Consider the following 23,682-nt stretch of genomic DNA (forward strand, 5'->3'; position numbering starts at 1 on the left):
GAAGGAGGTACCTGATACATTTTTGGACAAACCTTATTTCAAGTTTATCCAAATGCCCAGGACGGATGGAACCACTCTTCACAGTGCTGAATCAGAGCGTTTTTTCCCTTACCAGATCTGTATGAATTTTCGCCAACCACATCATCGCCATCTACCTTTATTTGTATTCATTAAGCACTCGTAAATGTAACTGCATTTATTGACGCATCAGATCTATTTTATAGCTAATTCTTCGTTAATTTTGGTGTTTCGTAAATTAGTTATTTTAATTTATTATTTTCTGTTTAATCCTCAGCCCTCCGTCTTCAATTCGCTTTTCGCAACTCCTGACAGGAATTTCGCCAGATCCTTTCATAAATTCAGTTAGTGTTTTATAATTCCAATGAATGACAGCCGATTAGAAACAACATACACCCTCAGATGTTGACATAGAAATTTCTCGAAAATTCTAAATAAGTGCGCAAATTCTCACAATTGATGGATTGATTGTAGTTCTTGGCACAAAACCCAACGAGGTTATCTGCGCCAAACAAAAGGTAAGAACAATGAATACAAGGTAGTTATAAGTTTCGGACGAACAAGTCAGTGCCCTTTAAAAACTGGAACAATTTGTGATGATGGCTTTTCCCTATGTTGTTTAAATCCAGTTTTAATCATTTAAAATGTTTTTGGCGAAGATCATTAAAACGACGACATTCTAATAAAATATGACGGACTGCCAGATCTTCATGACAGTTTGTGCAGCGAGGATTCCTCTCGCCTTTCAGCAAATGTTCGTTAGTCGACAATGACCTATTCTCCACAGAGTCAAAATAACTTGTTTCCTTTGCCGTGGTCGGCCAGCATTCAGTTGTGGGTTTAATATTTTGGAGCTTGTTATTCGTTTGATCGTCCCAATGCCTCTGCTATTTATTAAGAATTTTATGTTTGATCATCGTACTGATATCTGCAAGTGGAATCTCGGGATTAGATACTGTAATAGCAGTTTTAGCTGTAACGTTTGCTAGTTCATTCCCTTTTATGGCAACGTGGCCAGGCATCTAGGAATACAGAATCTGATATCCCCAATATTTTAGTCTGGTTAAGCTTCAGAATCCTGGTAATGCTGTGATGTGAGTTATACTTAGGCTCTTTGAATGAAGTTAGGACACTCAAGGAATGCGTATAGATAATGAAATTCTTGTAACGATGTTCTGAAAGAAACGTTAAAGATACTGATAAAGTGTATAAGTTTAGAGGTAAAGACAGAGCAAGCCGGATATAATCGAAACCCCAAGAATAGTTTTTTTCCTACTACAAAGGCTGCACCAACGTGATCTCGGCATTTTGTGCCATCTGTATAGAGAAGGATATAATTTCTGTATTACTGTCTATGTTACGCAAAGATCTGCCTGTCAGTGACATCACTTGTACTAGATTTATCGCAGTGTTGGAAGGTAGCTAGAGACTGAATTTTCCTGTCTTCCCATAATGACATCTCAAACGGATTCTCCAGCTGTGTATTTGTAATAGTCATATTATACTGTTCTAGTAAGGTGCTAACTCTTAAAGGAAACGATGGGTTACATGATGGGCGTGCCTGATATAAACAACAGCATGAATCATTGAGTAAGCAAATTCTGACGGAAGAGCTAGATATTAATAATAGCCCTGGTTATTCCTGAAAATTGCCCACCAGCGGTAACGTCGCTGAAGACTGGTAGTTCGGTCCGAGGTTCGAATCCCGTGAACGGGCTGGCTGCATGGGTGTTTTCGTGGTTTTCCCCATGTGTAACGTGTATACGAGCCAGTTTCTCTTAAAAAGTCCTCCACGAAGGCATCCCTCCCTCAAGGCAGATAGCCCTCGAGTGCTTTGCCGTAATCTAATAAACCGAAACTGTATTCCTGGAAATTATTTCAAATTCCATTTGCTTTTCATTGTCTAAGAGTTCATATCCATTCCCTTTTCTTAATAGCAATTTTATTTTAACTGTTATGTAGTTTATCAAACTAATCTTTAACTTTAGGCTCTAAGGGTCCATTCGATTCATCGAAAGATATGGAAGATGTAATGAACTCACTTCCGCCTCCTATGGCAGAGGCTGTGAAACCATTCAAGTCTCAATTACCGACTCTTGCAAAATCTGTAGCAGAAGTAAGAGAAAGAAAATTTTTACTTAACGCACATTTTGCTATAAATACTCGGCAATACTATTACTTCAGATACACTGTTTTAAGAATTACTGTGCCAACTAAACACTGTACTGTTTTCTGCAGCAAAACGCCGCAGTATTTTCTTCCGCAATTATCTAAAAAATTCTTTGTGTTTCGAAGATATACTTTACGTGAATTTTCAACTTAAAGGTTTTCTGAAACACTGCAGACTTATTTAATTCTGGTGATACTTTCTTTGTGTCTCAAATTATAATGGGAAAATGCACTACATAAACCTGCAAGTGAAAGAAATCAGTTTGAGGTATTGCTAAGTCCCATTGAGCAGCGGTGTACACTACTAACAAAAAATTAAAGGATCGCCCTCTTTTTACAAACAAATCACATTTACTGAATATGAAGTCTGTAATCAAAAATGGTTTTTTTTTCCCTAGATGTAACATCAGTCATCTCATAATACGTTAAATATCGGAGTTTAAAATTATGATTCTGGATCGAGACTCCCATTTTATATGCTTTTGCTTCTCTCCGCGTCTCTTAACGACGTCGTAATTGCAGAAAAAGTTGGAACTCTATCTCATCCTCTTGGCTCCCTAGTGACAGAGCGTTAAAGTCACCGAAAACTGGTAGTTCTATCCACGTTTAAATCCTAGCGAACGAGCTGGTTGCATGGAACGTTTCGTGGTTGTTCTCCTATATTAATGTAGATAAGAGCTAGTTTCCCTTAAAACATATCTGCACGAAGGTACTCCAGCCCAGACAGGTACAGGTAGAAGCTAGGCCAGCACCTCCGTAGTACCACAGGTAATTGAGGTATTGCTGAACCTAGCTAACTGTTAAACTTTCCACACCAATTTTGAGGGAGAACACCCCGGGGGTGGTCCGAGGTTCTCCCGCCCCTCTCTCTCTCTCTCTCTCTCTCTTTTTTTTTTTTTTTTTTTTCCATCAACCACTTGAGAGGACTTTCTGAGATAACTGAGTTCTGGTATTAATAGTGTACACAAATCATATTGAGAAAAGACTGTCCTTGAAAAGTTCAACAACTGATGCTTCCAAAAGCATAAATGTAAGAATAAATGTCTTTTCTAAGGCGGAAGGTGTAATAAGCAAGTCTTTGGAGCTTCCGTCCATCAGCATTGCGTAGATAAATGAAACTGTTGGAACATTAAAATGAAATAAATAAAACAAATAAAATAAATAATGAAAAATAAAAAATTATAAACAAAATAAAATAAAATAAAAAAGACCAGACAGCGATAACCTTCGAATGGCTTTCTCTTAATCAATTTACATCAGCTTTTTGATTTACAAGGATCCATGATTGACGAGATCTGGAAACTCATGAATCATACAAGCAAGTAACGAATTCGCTTGGCGTGACTGAAAGTATTTGCATTCGTGGTGTATTTTCTAAGGGAGTTAGCTCGTATTTACACGTTACACATGGTAAAATCCATGAAAACGTCTATGCAGCCAGCCCGTTCGCGGGATTAGAACGTCGAACCTAACTACCAGTGTTCAGCGACTTTACCACTCGGCCGCTGGTGGGCCCAGACATCGATCTTAATTCGGCGCATTGAAGCAAAGCAAGAAAACCTGAAAAAAGAGATTCAGGAGTAAATGAAATTGTACAAAATCGCCATTTGTATACATGTAGACCTACATTTTTTAAAGAAGGAAACCGGGCCAGTAAAGATTCTATATGTTATACGTAGTAGAGTGGCAACAGTTCGCTTCATAGACGAATCAATATTCTATTTAAAGCCCGACGATTATCGTATCTTCATATCGTTTTCATCCTCCAAAAGACACACATTAGCAGGTTAAGCGTTATAGCACTGCTATTTTCTTTATGGGACTGCAAGTTGCAAAAAGGGAGAGAGAGATGAAATGGTGAAGGAAATACTTCGGGTTTTGTAACTGGGTTTCCGGCGAATATGCTCAACTTTAATAATGGACCTCAGGCAATCTGTGCAACGAAAAACGTTGCATAATGAATATTTTTGCATTAACTCAAACTAGACGTAAAACTAGTAGTAAAAAAATGACATGTTTCATTTTCAGATAAAACCGATATTGTTCACTATAAAAATACAACTACTTTTGCCGTTCAAAATCGCGGAAAATTTCTGGATGGAAAAAATGCGCGTCATTCTGTAAGGCACTGAAATTCCGTAAATGAAGCATGAATTTTTTTTTATTATTTTATTTTAAACCTAAGAACCTATTCGCTGTGGGTGCTAGATACCTATAAAATACTGACTGGGTATCTTATCACAACAGTAGCACTCTCGGGGGACTATAATTACGAACCTGGTGGTTCCAGAACACTGGGGGAAGATCATTTTATACCAGGGTTTCTATAACCTTTTTATCACAGATTTTTTCGAGACCCATTTTGTTGAGCCCCATAAGTATTGCGCAAATCAGATGCACGCGTGAGTGAAACTGTCAACTTTTTCTCTTGTATTGCAGTTTTAGGTCATTCACTTTAATTTCTAATTTTAAGACATAGAACAATGTGAACATTTTAAATAAGTAACAGACGAAATGACAACATCAGATGCAAAGAAAGTAAAAAGAACGTTTATAAAAAGAATGCGTCGAAGCGTTTTCGTTTTCTTTCTTTGTCTGTGCTGTCTTATCTTTATCTATTTTCAGATACGCTGTGTCAAAATATTTGTTAATTGTAAAATTATCATAATAAGTTAAAGAAATATCAAAACTGCTAAAATTTTGGGAGACCCACAGTTTAAGAAACCCTGTTTTACACGGTTAGATAAAGGGGGCTCCCCAGTCTGGTGGTATCGTTAGTGGCAGGGCCGTCCCTAAGCCATTGTCTGCCCGCGAACTTTCCGAAGATTGTCGCCCCCCAAATAAAAAAAAAAAAAAAAAAAAAAAAAGATCAATGATCAATAAAATTTTTATTTCATATTCATGAAGTACTTGCATGTTACAAATTGTATAAAAAGTACTTACACATGGCAGGTATAATGAATTTAAAATATTTAGTCGTGGTACCGCGTAGTTTACGCGCTGAAACCCCCGCTAAGAACTGCCCTGGGTAGCGGGCATGGCTTGCCGTAGTCCCACGGTATCAGTAGCGGTGCAAGCGGCCATTCCGGTTGTTTAACACCGTCATTCTGCGTCACTCCTTCAGCGCGGACCTCCCCGCATAGAACAGTAGGCGCTCAATCCCGGAACGAATTCTGTTGTTTGCCGGAAGAGTCCAAGATTAGTAGGTATGGTACGTGAAAGTAGGGATGAGCTAAGAGGAGAAAGAGAAAGGGATTTTGAATATAGGGAATTTCAGTCTTTCCCTCATTGAGCGCCTACTATGAACGGGCTCCTGCTTTGTGAGGGTAGCTAGCGTTTCGTTAGTATGTGTATTATTTATTATTCTTATTGATTGTCTGCCCCTTTTTTTACAGTTGCAATTTTCTGCAATACGTTAAGTAAATAAAAACTTTACACTTACGTATTGTAACTTCATGTTCGTTGGAATAAACAAAATTATGTATTTTCGCCAAAACGTTATGCCTTTAAGCAAATTTTAAATGAGCGTACAGTTTTACATTGCAAACACGTATTTTTCTACGAAGTATTTTTTTTTTTTTTTTTTTTGTTTCATAAATTGATAACAATTAATTTGTCCTACAACAAAATGTTCAATAACACATGGAGCATAAAAATAAGCAGTGAAACTCCTTTCACGGTTCGGAAATAAGTCAGCGAAAATATCCCTTTTTTTCGTAGTACCCACTGAAAGCCATTCCACGATCTAATTATTTCCGTTGGAAACCATTCCGGAACCTTTCCTTTCTATTCCTCTCACCTGCGTATATTGAACTCGCCCAGCTCACAATAGCAGGCGTTCCGAGATTGACGGTCTAGTGCATAGAACTGGCAGGAACACTTTGACGGCAAGTCAAATCTTCAGGCCAAATACAGCCTCACTTCTGGTCTCTGATTGCCGTGAATGGTGATCCCGGTCGACAAGTTCAGCCATGAGTTTTCAGAGATGAAGTAGTCAATTTTCTTAAGCTTTCGATAGGAGCTAATTAATTATCCGACAGATCCACCTCCCGCCCAATACTGAGGTTATAATTTGGGTTCGGGCTTGGTTGTGCGTCTGCTTTAGATAGTCGTAGCAGCTGTACATAAACATACCTATAAAACTCAAAGAAATAATTGTATTTACTTGAGTAAAATTCCCATGTGCCAAATAATTCGGTTAAGCTGTTTTATTTTACCTTAATTTTCAATTTAAGAATTAAATTATACTGATTTTTTATAAACTTTCATTATAAAAGTACAAATGTCACATCACTTATTTTGGTAAATTAAACGTGAAATTGCATAAACTATATAAACACAATTAAATATTATTTTAAAGAAGGTGACCCCCCCTTTCTCGTAAATTAAATGCAACTTACATCCTATTTAATTATTCTAATGATATTATGAAATAATTTCTAACAAGGAAGGTCTTCCAAACTTGATTTCTCATTTTTTCTCAAAAAATACTTATGAATATAACATTTAAAATTAGGTAACAGTAAAAAATCTAGCTGCTAATACTCTAATGATAAACAAAAAATTGCAAAGAATAACGAGATTTGAAGACTCTGCGCTCTTTTATTTTATTCTCTTCCAGCAAAATTTAAAACTTTCAAAACGTAGGTTTCAAAAATCATCCCCAAAATTGATCGATTCACGCAAAAAAAGTAAAAAAAAAAAAAAAAAAAAAAAATCTGATGATAGGTTTCAGATTTTAAATTACGTCCAAAAAGGCTTTTTTTTTAACGTTTGTGCTTTACCTTTATTTATTAAATATCGCAATCTACGTACTCAAAATATAAAATTCATTTCAACAGCAATATCGCAATTTAATTTTAAAAATGAGCATATCTTTAGAATTTCTGATACAAAGTCTCGCGCGCTGGAGCAGTGGAAAACTGTACGAAAAATTTTATTTTTCGTTCAGTGTTGTCATTGCTCGCTTTGAAATCATTTAGTTTTTTTAATCAGAAACTCGTTGGAAAGGTTACAAAATCTCAAATCGATAATAATTTGAAATTCAAATTAGGGCTTCCACATGCGCATATTCTATGCAAGATTACGTTACTCAAATTTGGATGGCTCTAAGTATTGTTTTATCACAGTGCGAGAAACATACATCCACTTATGCAGCTTCTTCGTTATTTCATTTCTTTACATATAAGACAGGGTGATAATATAGGGTGGCAACAATATGAAAAGTGATACAGCCTTTTAAAGTTATCAACGCGAAATGCCAAAACGAAATTAATAGTCCTTCAGGGCAAATTGCCTCGTTGGACTTAAAACAGATTTATTTTGGCGGTCAGTTCATTCAAAATAAAAGATTTAATAGAAGTCATGAAAATTTAATCCTTGAAAAATTAAATGAATATACTAGAAAATCTGGAATTATTTTAATGTGGAAAAGATGACTCATATTTTGTCATTTTAGCACTACTACTACGATTCATAATAATAAATATTCTAATAATGGATGGAATGTATAGCCCAAAAGAAAATGCAGTAAAAATATTAGTAGATAGAATATGGGGGTTTGGAGCCATGTGGCGCTGTGGCGCTCACAGACGACGGACGGGGGAAAAGGAAATTTACGGAGGAGCCCGTGTGGGTTGATACGTCATCAACCACGCGGCTTAACCCCGGACGTGCTGCATCCTATTCGTGACGTCATCACGCATTATCAGCTCGGATTATCTTGCTACGTCAGACACATGTTTCATCCTTTTTGTGTTTTCATCGATTGTCACTTATCGATTGACATAGAACTCGCCGCTGCTTTGATGTCATACTAAATCCGCAGTCTGATTGCAACTTGTTAGAATTTCTAGCGCATTCTTTTTAGTTCAGCAACGACCGCTAGAGGGCAGTAGTCGTATCCATAGCGCTTTCTGATTGGTTCTCCTGGATCCTGACCAAGTTATTAACCATTATTTTTAATTGATTATACTATTTGACTTAATAATTAATATATTTAATGAAAAAAGTTCATCTATTTACCTGTAAATTTCAATTATTTGTCCATCTGTGGCATGGGAAACCTGGACGATAACAAAAGCCGTGCTTTTATCTCATGAATCATACTATTTAATCTTATCTATCCGATCGTATCTATCCTCTTTGTTCATCTTTGTGCAGCGGAAACCAGCATGAGGCTGATGGATTGCACATAGGGAATTCTGTTCCATCTTGCTCAGACCTTTGAACATCCTCGATAATGAATGAATTCATAACTTTAAATTTATTTTGTTTCTATTTTCTGTTAAGATATTTTAAATTTCTCATTTCTTTATCTCACAAACATGATTTAAGTATTTTTCTTTTCTTCTCGCCGTTAAACTTTAAATGTACTAATTTTCACTCCATATGTTTTATATACAAACATAAGATTTTCTTTTTTTCCTCCCATTTTTAAGTTTTACATTCTTTTCCCCTGCGTTTAACTTGCAAAAGTAATAGATTTTATAAAAGTAATATGTTTTCACAATTTTAATTTTTTTTTCTCTTTTTATTTTACAAAAGGTTTTTTCCTCTTCAGTTTAATTTTTCTTTCCGTGTTTTACGTTCTTTACTTTATTTGTTTTACAAAAGCTGTGCTTATTTTCATACGATTTTTTCTTTCATTTTACGAACTCGGTCTTTTTTTCCTACATTTTACTTCAAGAAGTAATTTTTAATTTTTCTTTTATATAAAAGCATTTTTTTAATTCTTTGAAGAATTTTCTTCTCTCATTTCTTTTTTCTTTCTTTGATTTTCCTCTTAAAGTTTTTCTTAATGTTTTAAATACTTATTGATATTACACCTCCATTTCTCGAAGCGTAAAGTTACATATATATTTCTCTGTCTATGAAATTTAAGCTGGAACTTACACGCATATAATTTCCCTCTAGAGGCTTTCATGGATAATATTTTCTGTAAATTTAAACCAATAAGTACGATGTCCCTTCCATATAACTTACTTAGCATATTATTTTTCTTATTATTTTTTACGCTACTAATACTTAAGATATACAAAACTTTCTCTTCTAATGTATTACACCATACTACTAACACTTAACAGGTGATACTCCGAACTTTCTCTTCTAATGTATTATACTAACTTTTTGAAACATTATACAAAACGTCGCGGATTCTCTTTTACACATCTCATTTTTGTTCAAAGGATCCATAAAACGTGTCAAACAAATGTAAATTTTAAACTTTCTATTTTCCATTTAGACGCTTTGCCTTACATTTAACCTTTATCAGGTTTTTAAAACATATCTCTGTTAATATTCCGATTCTTTTTTTTTTTTTTTTTCCTAAAAATAAATGCATACCTATACGGATTTTTTAAAGATCTACTGTGAATTAAACTTTATAATTCAGACAAAATACATTTTCACAACATAAAATCTACTTGAACTAATGTATGGACATTTCTAACCAGTTTAGTTCAAATACATACGAAATTTCTTATTATTCTCTACCCCTGTCTAATACGTATCAACAGCATTTCATTTCCTATTATTTTACGCTACAGACATTTACATGAATATATTCAGAACGTTCCCTTTTATTGAGCAGGAGGTTTCAGATATATTAGTAACACAGATTGACTCTTTGAAATATTTTACAAACATATCTTGGATTTTCTTGTACACATTGTATTTAAGTACGTTAAATTTTGATTTCTATCATGTGAAAACTTCACCCGGATTCTTAATGTAATCCCACCATTTACCGCAGACCTTCATAAACACTGCTATATTTGAACTTAACACAGCCATAATTTTTTAACAATCTACAGAATTTTTAACTACAGAGAAGAATATCCGCATTGTAATGTAATATTTTAAATTCACTATAGAGCCATATTTGTGTAAAACATCTAAAAAGAAAGGATGTCTGGACATGGAATTAATGTTAAGTCACGGAAGTGAAACTTTATCATCTTTTTCCCAACTTAGGACATAAAAATTTCTCAGCTAGGAATGTACTCGTATATATATATATATATATATATATTTTCAATCATTATTTTTACGAGTCTCAAAGCTTTTTAATATATTCCTTCTAATCTTACAGCTTTTTGAGAATGATTTTTAAGTTATGACACATATCAAATAAAATCCTACATTACAGGGAATATTGACATGAATTTCGAAATAATAATACAACTTAACTTCAATATATTCAATTTGACTGAAGATATGCATTTCAAACTGACATTACTTTGCTTAGAGTTCTTACAGCTCTTTGAGTACATCTTACATTTAATTTTCCAATAATATGAGAAACATTTTTGCATAAGTACCATACAAAACATATAATATTGACATGAACTCCATGGTCCAACGTTGGTCACTTAAATGAACACTTAATACATTTTAGTATGAATTAATTTTAAAAAGAAAAATTCAAATGCAAGTATTCAAACAGAAATGCTTCACAAATTTACATATTAAGCAAACATTCAAGAGAATACTATATATCTAGAGATATTATTTACACTAGTTGGTAATGTAATTTATGAGAACAGCCGCAGACGCATATGAGAGGTATGCAATATCCATGAAAAAACTTCCTACCAAGCCAAAGAGCAATAGTGAAATATAACATATAAGAAGGGGAAAAAATGTCTGAGTATGGAAAACATGAACAAGAAATGAATATGTTTTCTGAAAATGTGTCGAATGGGATAAGTCAGGAGTAAGAACCTTAACCAGTTTCAGGAATAGGGTCTGAAAAATAATGAAGTATTTTTAATCTTATTTTTTTTTTGTCTATAATGCATTTATTTGTACTAAAATATTCTGTTTGAATACTATATTCTACACTTAGAAGGAATTTAATAAATCAGAATGATTTCGTTTTCTGAAGATTTAGGTTCAGAAATATTACAACTCAAAAGAAAAAAGGTTAGAGCAAGAATGACGTAATGAAGAAGTCTTTTGATAGACGTAATGAAGAAGTCTTTTGATAAGAATGGCTTTTGATTTTCGCTCTTACGTAGAATCTTCAATTCTACTTAACTTTTGTAAGAGCCCAGATCAGGTGCTCACTTAAAGTTTTAGGAGACTGCTGGCGTGTTTCCTTCGCTCGAACCACTTTATGGAAATCTTCCATATAACTAGATTTGTATAATTACCGTCCAGATTTTTGCAGAGTACTTGATCTTCATTACATCTATTTTCAGTAAATGTACATTTTTATGCTGTGTAATTCCAAAAAAAATAAGCTTCGAATAGGATGAATATTTGCACATTTTACTGAATTGCCTAGATCTGAAGAAGTTCTTTTACATCCAGATTTTTACCCTATGTCTGCATAACCTGCATTTATTCCATTCGTCTTCTTATTATTGATAAAAAAAATATAAATTTATGTGAGAGCTTTGGAATACTGAAGTTAATATGAATGTTGAATACTGTGAACAAATCTGGCATTCTGTCATAATTGAGTAATACTCTGAATAATAAAATTTTAAGAAAAGATTAGTTTCATTTACGGGAAAAAATACATTTTCTAAAAACACATCCAGGAAATCTATCACAAGTGTCAACATAAATGATCTACAAATATATTTTTAAGTATTTAAATTATTCATAAGCTGAAGATAAACCAAGAGAAAAAGTATCGAGAATTCATTGGCATATATCAATAGCAAAGATAAAATAGTTTCCAATAGCAAAGAGAAAACTGTTTCGAAGTGTTTAAAAGAGTACCGAGAGCACACTCTCTCAAAGCGTTTGCAAAAAGCCAACGACATCAGAAATTCATAAATTTTATGGAACATGACATTATTTAAAACCTTTCGTTCTGATATAGAAAAATACTCATTAAATTATTAAATGTGGGTATTCTGTACGTGTTTTTAAAGAAATAAATGTATACATTTTTAGGGAAATTTTGCATTCTATTTTGGTAATAATACTGATAATTTAGAAAATTTTTCTGTATTGAACACATGTATCTACGAAATTCTTTGCAAAAAGCAGATAGTTAATAATCATTTCGACACTTCATTAGAAATCAAGTGTTATAGATGAAATTAACCAATTTAAAATTAACCAAGAGTACAACGGAGTACATGTATAAACTATTTTGCTAACCAGTTATGAACGTTTAAGTAGGATATATCCAGAATCTTCAAAATTAGTAATGAAACGTTCAGTTTAACGTTGAGATTTTACTAAAGAAGTCTCTGTAATAGTAATATGTTCGTTCAAATTTTGCTAACAGAAGGAAAAAATGTGCCTTTTTTATAATATTCGGATGATATGTAATAAAAATGAAAGCATGGCCCTGGTTCAGCAATGCAATGCAAGGTGTTTAAGTAAGAAAAGGTTGTAAACTGAGTTTATGTCACATACGAAAGGCACTGAAAAAGCGAAAATTAGCAATATAGTGTTAGCACTGGACTAAGAAGTAAATTTTCAAAGATAATCAAGTGGTATGAAAATTAATCAAAAAGTACAACACGTAGAAATATTTCTTCGTAAAAACTTATGAATGTTTCAGTTTCAGTAGAATGAAGTCGGAAAATACAAATTTGGTAATGAAACACTCATTTCAGCCTTTGAGATTTTATCAAAAAGTGCAATAAACACATGCGTGTGATAATAAAATTCTACTTGGAAAATGAGCATTTAGGGGAAAACATGACTTTCTTCTCATAGTCTTTTAAAATGTAATACAATAAGTTAAAATAGAACACTGGTTCATCAAAACAATATATTACTTATGTACGGTTAGTTGTTCATTTAGAATATGATAAAGAAGAAACTTTTGAGTCAAAGAGAAACATATTTACAAAACAATGATTCTTAGTTTCCTAGTAATTTAAATCAAGGTGCTGATGTTTCTCATGAATGTCATATATTTTCTTAGATATGTTTCTAATGAAATTAGTATATAAACTTCTTTTAAGAAAGAAATAGTCTTCATGAGAAAAACCTATGATAGTGCAAGTCAGTGATTCTTGGTAACTTCGAGAAAATATTCTTTATGAGCTGGGTTAACAGTCTCTATTTCCATAGTATGCTAAGATAAAAAAATTCCATTTCTTTTCTTAATTTTCTGATTCAGCATGGTAGTGCTATTGAAGTAAAATCTTCCAAACGTTATTAAACAATATATCTATTTAATGAACATTTATTCCCAAATCTTTACATGGCAATGTAAAAGACAAATAAGAAAATATTTGAAAATTCAATGATTTGCTGTGGCCGTAACATTAAAAATTGGTAATACTCAAAGTTTTTAAAAGGTTTATGGAAACACGATAACATCATAGTCATCCGCAAATAACTCCCATCGAAACTGAAAACTTTATGCACAAAATTTACTTGGAATGTAGGAAAAAAAGAAACATTAGAGGATTCAAAATCAAGATACTTTCCGTAATGAAATGTACAGTATTTCAGGAAGAATCCACTTAACTTCTAACTTGGTTGTAATGAGCATATGTGAGACACGAAATGCGTTCGGATGTGAAAACAAATAACAAACATTTAACTTTCTGGCAATGAATCAAATTTCATTGGAAATGTAATGGCATGAAAAGCAGAAAAGTATATTGGTAAAAATTTTCACTTTAATAATTTAAGACGAAAAATCTCCACTGTTATTTCGTCTATGGTAAAACCCATGTTAATTTCAAAATGTAGTTAGAAAAATTATACTTTGAGGTTAAAAACGTGAAAAAAAAATTCGTTTAGATTTTTTAAGTCAAAAAAGTTCCACTTTAAATTTTTTAGGAAGAAAAATCTCCACTTTTATTTTGTCTATGGGAAAACCCATGTTTAAATTCAAAATGTAAGGGGAAAAATTTACACTTTGATTTTAAAAAGTCGAAAAAAATTCATTTAGATTTTTTTAGGTCGAAAAAATTTCACTTTAATTATTTTAGGGAGAAAAATCTCCACTTTTATTTTGTCTATGGGAAAACTCATGTTAAATTCAAAATGTAAGGGGAAAAATTTACACTTTGATTTTGAAAAGTCGAAAGAAATTCATTTAGATTCATTTAGATTTGTCGAAAAAATTTCACTTTAATTTTTTTAGGGAGAAAAATCTCCACTTTGATTTTGAAAAGTCGAAAAAAAATTCATTTACTTTTTTTTGGTGGAAAACGTTTCACTTTAATTTTTTTAGGAAGAAAAAAAAATTTATTGGTTACGGTATACGTCATTCTTGCTCTAACCTTTTTTCTTTTGAGTTGTAATATTTCTGAACCTAAATCTTCAGAAAACGAAATCATTCTGATTTATTAAATTCCTTCTAAGTGTAGAATATAGTCTTCAAACAGAATATTTTAGTACAAATAAATGCATTATAGACAAAAAATAAGATTAAAAATACTTCATTATTTTTCAGACCCTATTCCTGAAACTGGTTAAGGTTCTTACTCCTGACATATCCCATTCGACACATTTTCAGAAAACATATTCATTTCTTGTTCATGTTTTCCATACTCAGACATTTTTTTCCCCTTCTTATATGTTATGTTTCACTATTGCTCTTTGGCTTGGTAGGAAGTTTTTTCATGGATATTGCATACCTCTCATATGCGTCTGCGGCTGTTCTCATAAATTACATTACCAACTAGTGTAAATAATATCTCTAGATATATAGTATTCTCTTGAATGTTTGCTTAATATGTAAATTTGTGAAGCATTTCTGTTTGAATACTTGCATTTGAATTTTTCTTTTTAAAATTAATTCATACTAAAATGTATTAAGTGTTCATTTAAGTGACCAACGTTGGACCATGGAGTTCATGTCAATATTATATGTTTTGTATGGTACTTATGCAAAAATGTTTCTCATATTATTGGAAAATTAAATGTAAGATGTACTCAAAGAGCTGTAAGAACTCTAAGCAAAGTAATGTCAGTTTGAAATGCATATCTTCAGTCAAATTGAATATATTGAAGTTAAGTTGTATTATTATTTCGAAATTCATGTCAATATTCCCTGTAATGTAGGATTTTATTTGATATGTGTCATAACTTAAAAATCATTCTCAAAAAGCTGTAAGATTAGAAGGAATATATTAAAAAGCTTTGAGACTCGTAAAAATAATGATTGAAAATATATATATATACGAGTACATTCCTAGCTGAGAATTTTTTATGTCCTAAGTTGGGAAAAAGATGATAAAGTTTCACTTCCGTGACTTAACATTAATTCCATGTCCAGACATCCTTTCTTTTTAGATGTTTTACACAAATATGGCTCTATAGTGAATTTAAAATATTACATTACAATGCGGATATTCTTCTCTGTAGTTAAAAATTCTGTAGATTGTTAAAAAATTATGGCTGTGTTAAGTTCAAATATAGCAGTGTTTATGAAGGTCTGCGGTAAATGGTGGGATTACATTAAGAATCCGGGTGAAGTTTTCACATGATAGAAATCAAAATTTAACGTATTTAAATACAATGTGTACAAGAAAATCCAAGATATGTTTGTAAAATATTTCAAAGAGTCAATCTGTGTTACTAATATATCTGAAACCTCCTGCTCAATAAAAGGGAACGTTCTGAATATATTCATGTAAATGTCTGTAGCGTAAAATAATAGGAAATGAAATGCTGTTGATACGTATTAGACAGGGGTAGAGAATAATAAGAAATTTCGTATGTATTTGAACTAAACTGGTTAGAGATGTCCATATATTAGTTCAAGTAGATTTTATGTTGTGAAAATGTATTTTGTCTGAATTATAAAGTTTAATTCACAGTAGATCTTTAAAAAATCCGTATAGGTATGCATTTATTTTTAGAAAAAAAAAAAAAAAAGAATCGGAATATTAACAGAGATATGTTTTAAAAACCTGATAAAGGTTAAATGTAAGGCAAAGCGTCTAAATGGAAAATAGAAAGTTTAAAATTTACATTTGTTTGACACGTTTTATGAATCCTTTGAACAAAAATGAGATGTGTAAAAGAGAATCCGCGACGTTTTGTATAATGTTTCAAAAAGTTAGTATAATACATTAGAAGAGAAAGTTCGGAGTATCACCTGTTAAGTGTTAGTAGTATGGTGTAATACATTAGAAGAGAAAGTTTTGTATATCTTAAGTATTAGTAGCGTAAAAAAGAATAAGAAATAGTATATGCTAAGTAAGTTATATGGAAGGGACATCGTACTTGTTGGTTTGAATTTACAGAAAATATTATCCATGAAAGCCTCTAGAGGGAAATTATATGCGTGTAAGTTCCAGCTTAAATTTCATAGACAGAGAAATATATATGTAACTTTACGCTTCGAGAAATGGAGGTGTAATATCAATAAGTATTTAAAACATTAAGAAAAACTTTAAGAGGAAAATCAAAGAAAGAAAAAAGAAATGAGAGAAGAAAATTCTTCAAAGAATTAAAAAAATGCTTTTATATAAAAGAAAAATTAAAAATTACTTCTTGAAGTAAAATGTAGGAAAAAAAGACCGAGTTCGTAAAATGAAAGAAAAAATCGTATGAAAATAAGCACAGCTTTTGTAAAACAAATAAAGTAAAGAACGTAAAACACGGAAAGAAAAATTAAACTGAAGAGGAAAAAACCTTTTGTAAAATAAAAAGAGAAAAAAAAATTAAAATTGTGAAAACATATTACTTTTATAAAATCTATTACTTTTGCAAGTTAAACGCAGGGGAAAAGAATGTAAAACTTAAAAATGGGAGGAAAAAAAGAAAATCTTATGTTTGTATATAAAACATATGGAGTGAAAATTAGTACATTTAAAGTTTAACGGCGAGAAGAAAAGAAAAATACTTAAATCATGTTTGTGAGATAAAGAAATGAGAAATTTAAAATATCTTAACAGAAAATAGAAACAAAATAAATTTAAAGTTATGAATTCATTCATTATCGAGGATGTTCAAAGGTCTGAGCAAGATGGAACAGAATTCCCTATGTGCAATCCATCAGCCTCATGCTGGTTTCCGCTGCACAAAGATGAACAAAGAGGATAGATACGATCGGATAGATAAGATTAAATAGTATGATTCATGAGATAAAAGCACGGCTTTTGTTATCGTCCAGGTTTCCCATGCCACAGATGGACAAATAATTGAAATTTACAGGTAAATAGATGAACTTTTTTCATTAAATATATTAATTATTAAGTCAAATAGTATAATCAATTAAAAATAATGGTTAATAACTTGGTCAGGATCCAGGAGAACCAATCAGAAAGCGCTATGGATACGACTACTGCCCTCTAGCGGTCGTTGCTGAACTAAAAAGAATGCGCTAGAAATTCTAACAAGTTGCAATCAGACTGCGGATTTAGTATGACATCAAAGCAGCGGCGAGTTCTATGTCAATCGATAAGTGAGGACATGAAAACACAAAAAGGATGAAACATGTGTCTGACGTAGCAAGATAATCCGAGCTGATAATGCGTGATGACGTCACGAATAGGATGCAGCACGTCCGGGGTTAAGCCGCGTGGTTGATGACGTATCAACCCACACGGGCTCCTCCGTAAATTTCCTTTTCCCCCGTCCGTCGTCTGTGAGCGCCACAGCGCCACATGGCTCCAAACCCCCATATTCTATCTACTAATATTTATCAAAATAGTAATCTGTTTTACGCCGGTTAGTAGTTAGTGAGCTAAATGAAATTACAAAAGTTTCAAAACTTAACGCCACCAGCAGTCGAGACATTTTTATGTTTGGCAGTGAGAGACATTTGATGTGGATTGAAATCCTAATGCACGGCATGCATATTTTGTCCGGTGAGTAACGTAAATACTAGACATCTCCTTAAGAAGTTTTTTTTTTTAAGGCTGCAATTTTTTAACTTATTTAATTTTATTTTGAACACATTGTAAGCTTTTTAAATAGTTTCTTTTATTACGTCTCAGAATTTCACTACGTTCCTCCTTATAATCGCGGGATACAGGATTAAGGCTTTCATGTTTTTAGCCCAACTCTTCATCTCCAAACGGCATATTGCGTAGAATCACTTTTCAAATCGTTGCCACCAAATATAAATGCAGTATTAAATAAAATATAAATATATAAAAATAAAATAATAATATATATAATTATATAATAATAACATAATATATATATCTATATATATATGTAATAATAAAATTCCATAGTCAAGATTACACTTAAATTCTAACTTATGTTCTTTTTATTTTTAATGGCGACGTTCTCTTATTTGAAAGTACGTGGAATTAAATTCACAGCCCCGTAGTCAAGTTGTTTTTCCCGCCTTTTCTACACGTACAGTTATAGAATGTTCTCGAGATATTTCAAATGAACTGGATTGGATGACGAGGCTGACGTTATTTCATGGAAGCTCCGCCTTTCCAGAGGCTATAAAAAGACTCGCAAAAGGAATATCGGGGCTTTTTCTTAAATGTCACGATGCAGTAAACTTCATACAAAAAGTTATTAGTAATTCTTTTTATTTACTCCGGATATCTGATTTTTGTAACTGCTATTTCTCCTGAATAATAATAAATGGATCCTGTTTTTTAAACTTATCGTCTGATAATTTAAGCTACGACTACATTTATGATTCTTCAACAATCTATTTATTCCTGACAAAAGCTGGTACATCATATATATATATATATATGTCATAATAAAAGCAAAGGAAAAACGGAACACTGTAGATGCGTGATTAGACCCATATTGAAGAAGAATTTGATTGCGTAGTATGCTAGTAATGCTAACTTGGTAATATCTAAAGAACTTGGCAGTCGAAGCAGTTTTAATTCCATTTTTATTTCCAATTGATATTTGTGGCCACAATCACTTGGCACTCTAGTCGTGCCTTTCCACAGAAGATTTACATTTTTGATATTGTTGAGATAGAAAGCAAGCCAGCGAAATTACATCTTAGCACAGCACAGAGCAAAAGCTGGAGTGCGTAGTTATGAAAGATGGAAGCACACGAAAAGTTTTGGTTTACAACGACAGTTTCAGTTCTTAATTATTACGTCATCGGAGTTGCGCGGGCCATAGAATGATCTAGAAATGACGCAATACAGAGAAGTTATTACGATTTTAGAATATAGAGGAAGAATTAATGTTTATAGTTATATTATAATTCTGATTCATACATTTTTATCTTACATATATATATATATATAATATAAAATACAAATGCCAGTATTGTATTTAAAGAAATAAAATAATGAACAATCTGTATGAATGTACGTATGTGTCTTGCATTGGGAAAAAATAATGATACCTAGAGCTGTTCAGTTTTGAATAGCGTAGTCCTCCATCCGAACATGGGCACCTGGAAGCCCAAGTTATTTTGTTATTTTTTGAATTTCGAACTTGTTTTATAATCTATCTTTAACAACTTATCTCTTTCAAAGGTCTTCCTTTTGCGACATAGATGCACCTCACTGAGAATACATTAAACTAAACTACACACAAGAATCTTTGTTGCAAATAGGAGGTGATTTCTTAAAGGGGAAAAAGCATTCGCGGTTCAAGATTCCCCGTCCTTTGGTAGCTTTTACTGCTACCAAAGCCCCGGCCTCAAAAGGCTAATAAAGCTTAAACGGGAAAGAACTTTTTCGCGTAGACCTAACTAAGTGCAATCTTTATCAAGGGCTGCAGATAGATCTGAATCTTCTACAAACTTACGTGGAGCTAACAGCTTCATTCACAGCCAGACTAAACAAATCTCTAGATCAACTGCAAACCTCAGATTTTTAACTCTAAGCCACTATAAGGCTAGTCGGCTTTCATACGTTGGTTTATGAAAGCTCTGATCTCAAAAACAAGCCAGCAGCTCTCCTATCATCAATAACATTTAATTTATGAAGCTTTTAAATTTGGACCATAATAACCTTTGGTAAGCTAGAAATCAAAAAAGAAACTAAGTAACCTAATAAATTCGTCCCCATGGCTTATATAATTGACAAATGTTCCAAACTTCGGGCCGAATAAAACCAAGAATATTCTGACAAACCTCTGAATACCAATGGTCTTGCTGAAAAGAAGGAAGACTTAACAGCGAATTAAATGAAGTAGTATTCGCGTAGAACAAGACTTCACACACTTTTAGAAAGAATAATTAAATTTTAATTTGGAATTATTTTTTACTAATTGCAATATCGTAGAGACGAACGAAACCGAGAAATCAAAAAATTAATTAAAAATATAATAAATATTAAATTTTGTACTTTTCGCGTGCAAACAAGAAAGTAATGGTCAAAATTTTATCGGGGCACACAAATATATTTAAAAATAAAAACTCTAAAAATTGCTATAATAATGTATTGGACTTACTTGAATTCGCCGAGTCTATTTTTTACCATTTCGTGGTTTTTCTCCAGCTATATTTCTGTTGGAAATTCTACCGAGCTACCAGTGTTCAGAGAGCTTTACTGCTCGCTTGATGGTGGGCCTACCTAAGTTACTAAAGTAGGTGTTAAACTGCAACTTTTACATGTTTAAAATCCTTTTTCCACGGGTTTTATAATATAAGAACTGATTCTTTATAATATTTGTACTTCAATGATGAAACACTTTATCTTAATTTCATATTTAAAAGCAAGTTGTTTAAAATATTTCATTTATTCATTAGTGTTATTTAATATTATTTCTCATTTTTGATTTAGCATGGTATTTAAATAGAGAGCAATAAAAAAAAATTAGTTTGGAAAAAAAAGCTGAATTTTTACCACCAACTCTTCGAAATTTTCTTATGGACCGATAATTTTTTAGCACACGTTGAAATAAATTACACTAAAGAAATAAACGTGATTCTCGCATGAAGACCATGTTGTCCAAGTTTTTCTAATTTTAATTCTTAACACATGGACATATTAGACTGAATACAGAATTTAGACTCCTACATAAACATATTAGACTGAATTATAAACCAAATATAATTAATCAGGTAAACCAGAGAAAACGAATTAAGAATAAATTAAACGTAGTAAGCAAAAAGTATACGTTACATTCAGAATTCTAAAAATTCTTAACATAAACTTTGAATGCAAGTTCTGCCGGGAAAATGATATCAGACGATTGCAAACGTACTATCGCCCCCCCCCGAACCACAGGAGGTTTATCAAACTGCTATATATGCTGTGTAGATTCATACTACAAAATCGCTCGAAGTCCAGACAAAAAAAAAAAAAAAAAAAAAAAAAAGGTGTGTCATCCATAAATAATTGCGAATTTAAATGGAACACCAAGCAATTTAAATATAACATAACCTAAATTTAAAATTTTATATATAACATAACCTGCGAAGGCATTTAGTGCCAAAAGAAACAATGTAAACACAAGATAAGACAAGTAATGAATTTAAGGTACTTTACCTGCCCGCAAATCTGGCAATCGTATCTCATTATGTTTTGGTGTCCATTTTTATTCTCGAAATTCTCTTTTTGAGTCTCGCGTTGTTTGGTCTCGCCATGCGCTTTTGAGTTACCATCCACTGAAAAAAAGATTCGATAGAATATTTTCAGCAATGTGGAATTCGGGTAAAGTGCAGAATCGCACACTTATTTGTATGGCGCTTTTTACAAGGGTAGGAAGAATTCGATTTTTGACAGTTTTCTTTTACTTAAGTGAAAATACGTCGATGTGTACATAGATAAAGGGAGTGCGCAGCGTCATTTTTGTGCATTTCTGGGATTTTTCTTAAAGTGAAAAATAGGTCGATGTGTACATGAATACCGAGTATGTGCAATTCTTAAATACGCGCCAAGCAGTGGGTGATTCCGCACTTTCCCCGTGAAGTTCTCCCAAGTAATCGAAAATATTCAAATATTCATGATATGAATCTATATATCACCAATGAAAGGATTACGTGGTGATGTAATGTATGGCTGCCGGCAATAGGCAAACAGTTTCCATGTGAAATAAACACTAAATGACATAAGTAACGTCGCTTCTAATTTTTTCATTGTCTTATTATTAATTATCGAGTGCTATTATATCATATTACATGTTCTTATACGATACCGCGAGGAGATAAACGGGAAAACTACCGAATTTAATTGCTGAACGTTTAGAATAAAGAATATTTCAGAATTATCAGAAAACTTAAGTTCAATTTTTCAGTCATTTCCTACATATCTTGGGTAAAATCCTGGGAGAGCCCACACCCTTGGCGACAAACTGAGAAAGTGCGCACTGGTTCGCGCGTTTCTCAAAATCGCCAACTTGAAAATAATAATACAAAAATTGGACAAACTCGATATCCATGTAAACATCGACCTGTTTTCATTTAAAAAAGATCAGAGAATTGCACAATCTTGGCACTGCACACTCCCTTTGTCTATGTACGATGCGCGCTATAACCAAAATTATTCGCGCCAAGGGTGTGGGCTCTGCTAGGATTCAACCCATATCTTGTATATTTAATGAAGAGAGAATATAGAAAGAATTAAGAAACCTTTCTTAAGAAAACTTCTAACAGACTGAACGCTGTGATTCGCATCTTGATATTCACAGAGTGTAAATACTTTAGCGGAGTTCTGTTTTACTTTAATTATAAGTACATTAATTCGGAAATATTAAAAAAATAATACAGATATTAGCGGCATTTCAGTTCACGAAAATGAGCAATCACTTAGAAGCACTACAAATCAAAATGTACAGTGCACTCTAACATATTTTTACATTTTACAGAAAAACACATATCCACCCTTTTTTAAACACAGAAACATTACTTCATTTTAATCGTTTGCTGTGAATGTAAATTTGCAATAAATAAATTTTATTGAATAAAATTTTTTTCTTCTAATTCATACAGTGGCTCCTAAAAGTGTCCGTACACTTACGAGTTTCAGCAAAATATTGCTTTGCTCATTAATAAAAATTAATATTTGAGAATGAGAAGTTTTTCATAATATCTATAAATTTCGCTTAGCAAAAATAGATTAGTTATTTTATGAACATATGAATTTTTTGGGGGGAAATCAATAATCAAAAAGTAACAGAAAATTTACCTCTTTGTACTCTTTAAGAGAATCTGCACATATTATGTAGTATTTCTGTTAACATTTTGTGGGTTACCTTGCAGCATTTATGGCATCTTTCAAACGTCTGGGTATAGAGCTGACCAGCTTTATTTTAATTTTATTAGTCCGCAGGGGCTATGTCCCTGAAGGACTATTGTTTGCGTTTTGCGATTTAGCCTTACCGTATTTGACGGCATATGAGACGCACTTTTTTTCCTAAATTTGGTCTCAAAAACGTTACCCGCGTCTTATACGTGAAGGACACAAGTTAACTTTCAATACTGAATGCTATTTTTAGCCCGGATAAAGGTCTAGACACACAACCTTTTCTACATCTGTCATAATTATTTTGCGATAATTATGATAAAAAATTGCAAAATGTCAAATACATGTATTTGATTGCGGCACACCTATATCCTACTCATGGCACACCGGTTGCGGAACACTGGTCTAGACACACATAACTTTTCCTACATCTGCCATAATTATTTTACGCATGCGTGAAATATCTGTCGCCAAAAAG

The 23,682-nt window shown here is 32.5% G+C and overlaps 1 protein-coding gene across 9 annotated transcripts in view; it reads right to left on the reverse strand.

Annotated features, from left to right (window-relative positions):
• Positions 1-23,682, reverse strand: part of LOC146997895 (uncharacterized) — a 246,795-nt gene that overhangs the window by 38,902 nt on the left and 184,211 nt on the right. For 6 of the 9 annotated variants that reach the window (XR_015040119.1, XM_085812523.1, XM_085812522.1 and 3 more), the window contains 2 exons: positions 21,510-21,628; positions 5,131-5,419 (listed from right to left, as the gene is read on the reverse strand). The exons of 1 other annotated variant lie outside the window; for it this stretch is intronic. The gene's annotated coding sequence lies outside the window, so the exon portion shown is untranslated. Of the gene's footprint in view, positions 1-5,130; positions 5,420-18,797; positions 19,192-21,509; positions 21,629-23,682 lie in introns of those variants that run through there. 2 more of the 9 variants (XM_085812520.1, XM_085812516.1) reach the window with 2 other exon arrangements.

This window comes from Stegodyphus dumicola, chromosome 3 (genome assembly GCF_044657685.1).
Source record: "Stegodyphus dumicola isolate Sdum_Otavi_A_Nest chromosome 3, ASM4465768v1".
In the NCBI taxonomy this organism is placed as follows: domain Eukaryota; kingdom Metazoa; phylum Arthropoda; class Arachnida; order Araneae; family Eresidae; genus Stegodyphus; species Stegodyphus dumicola.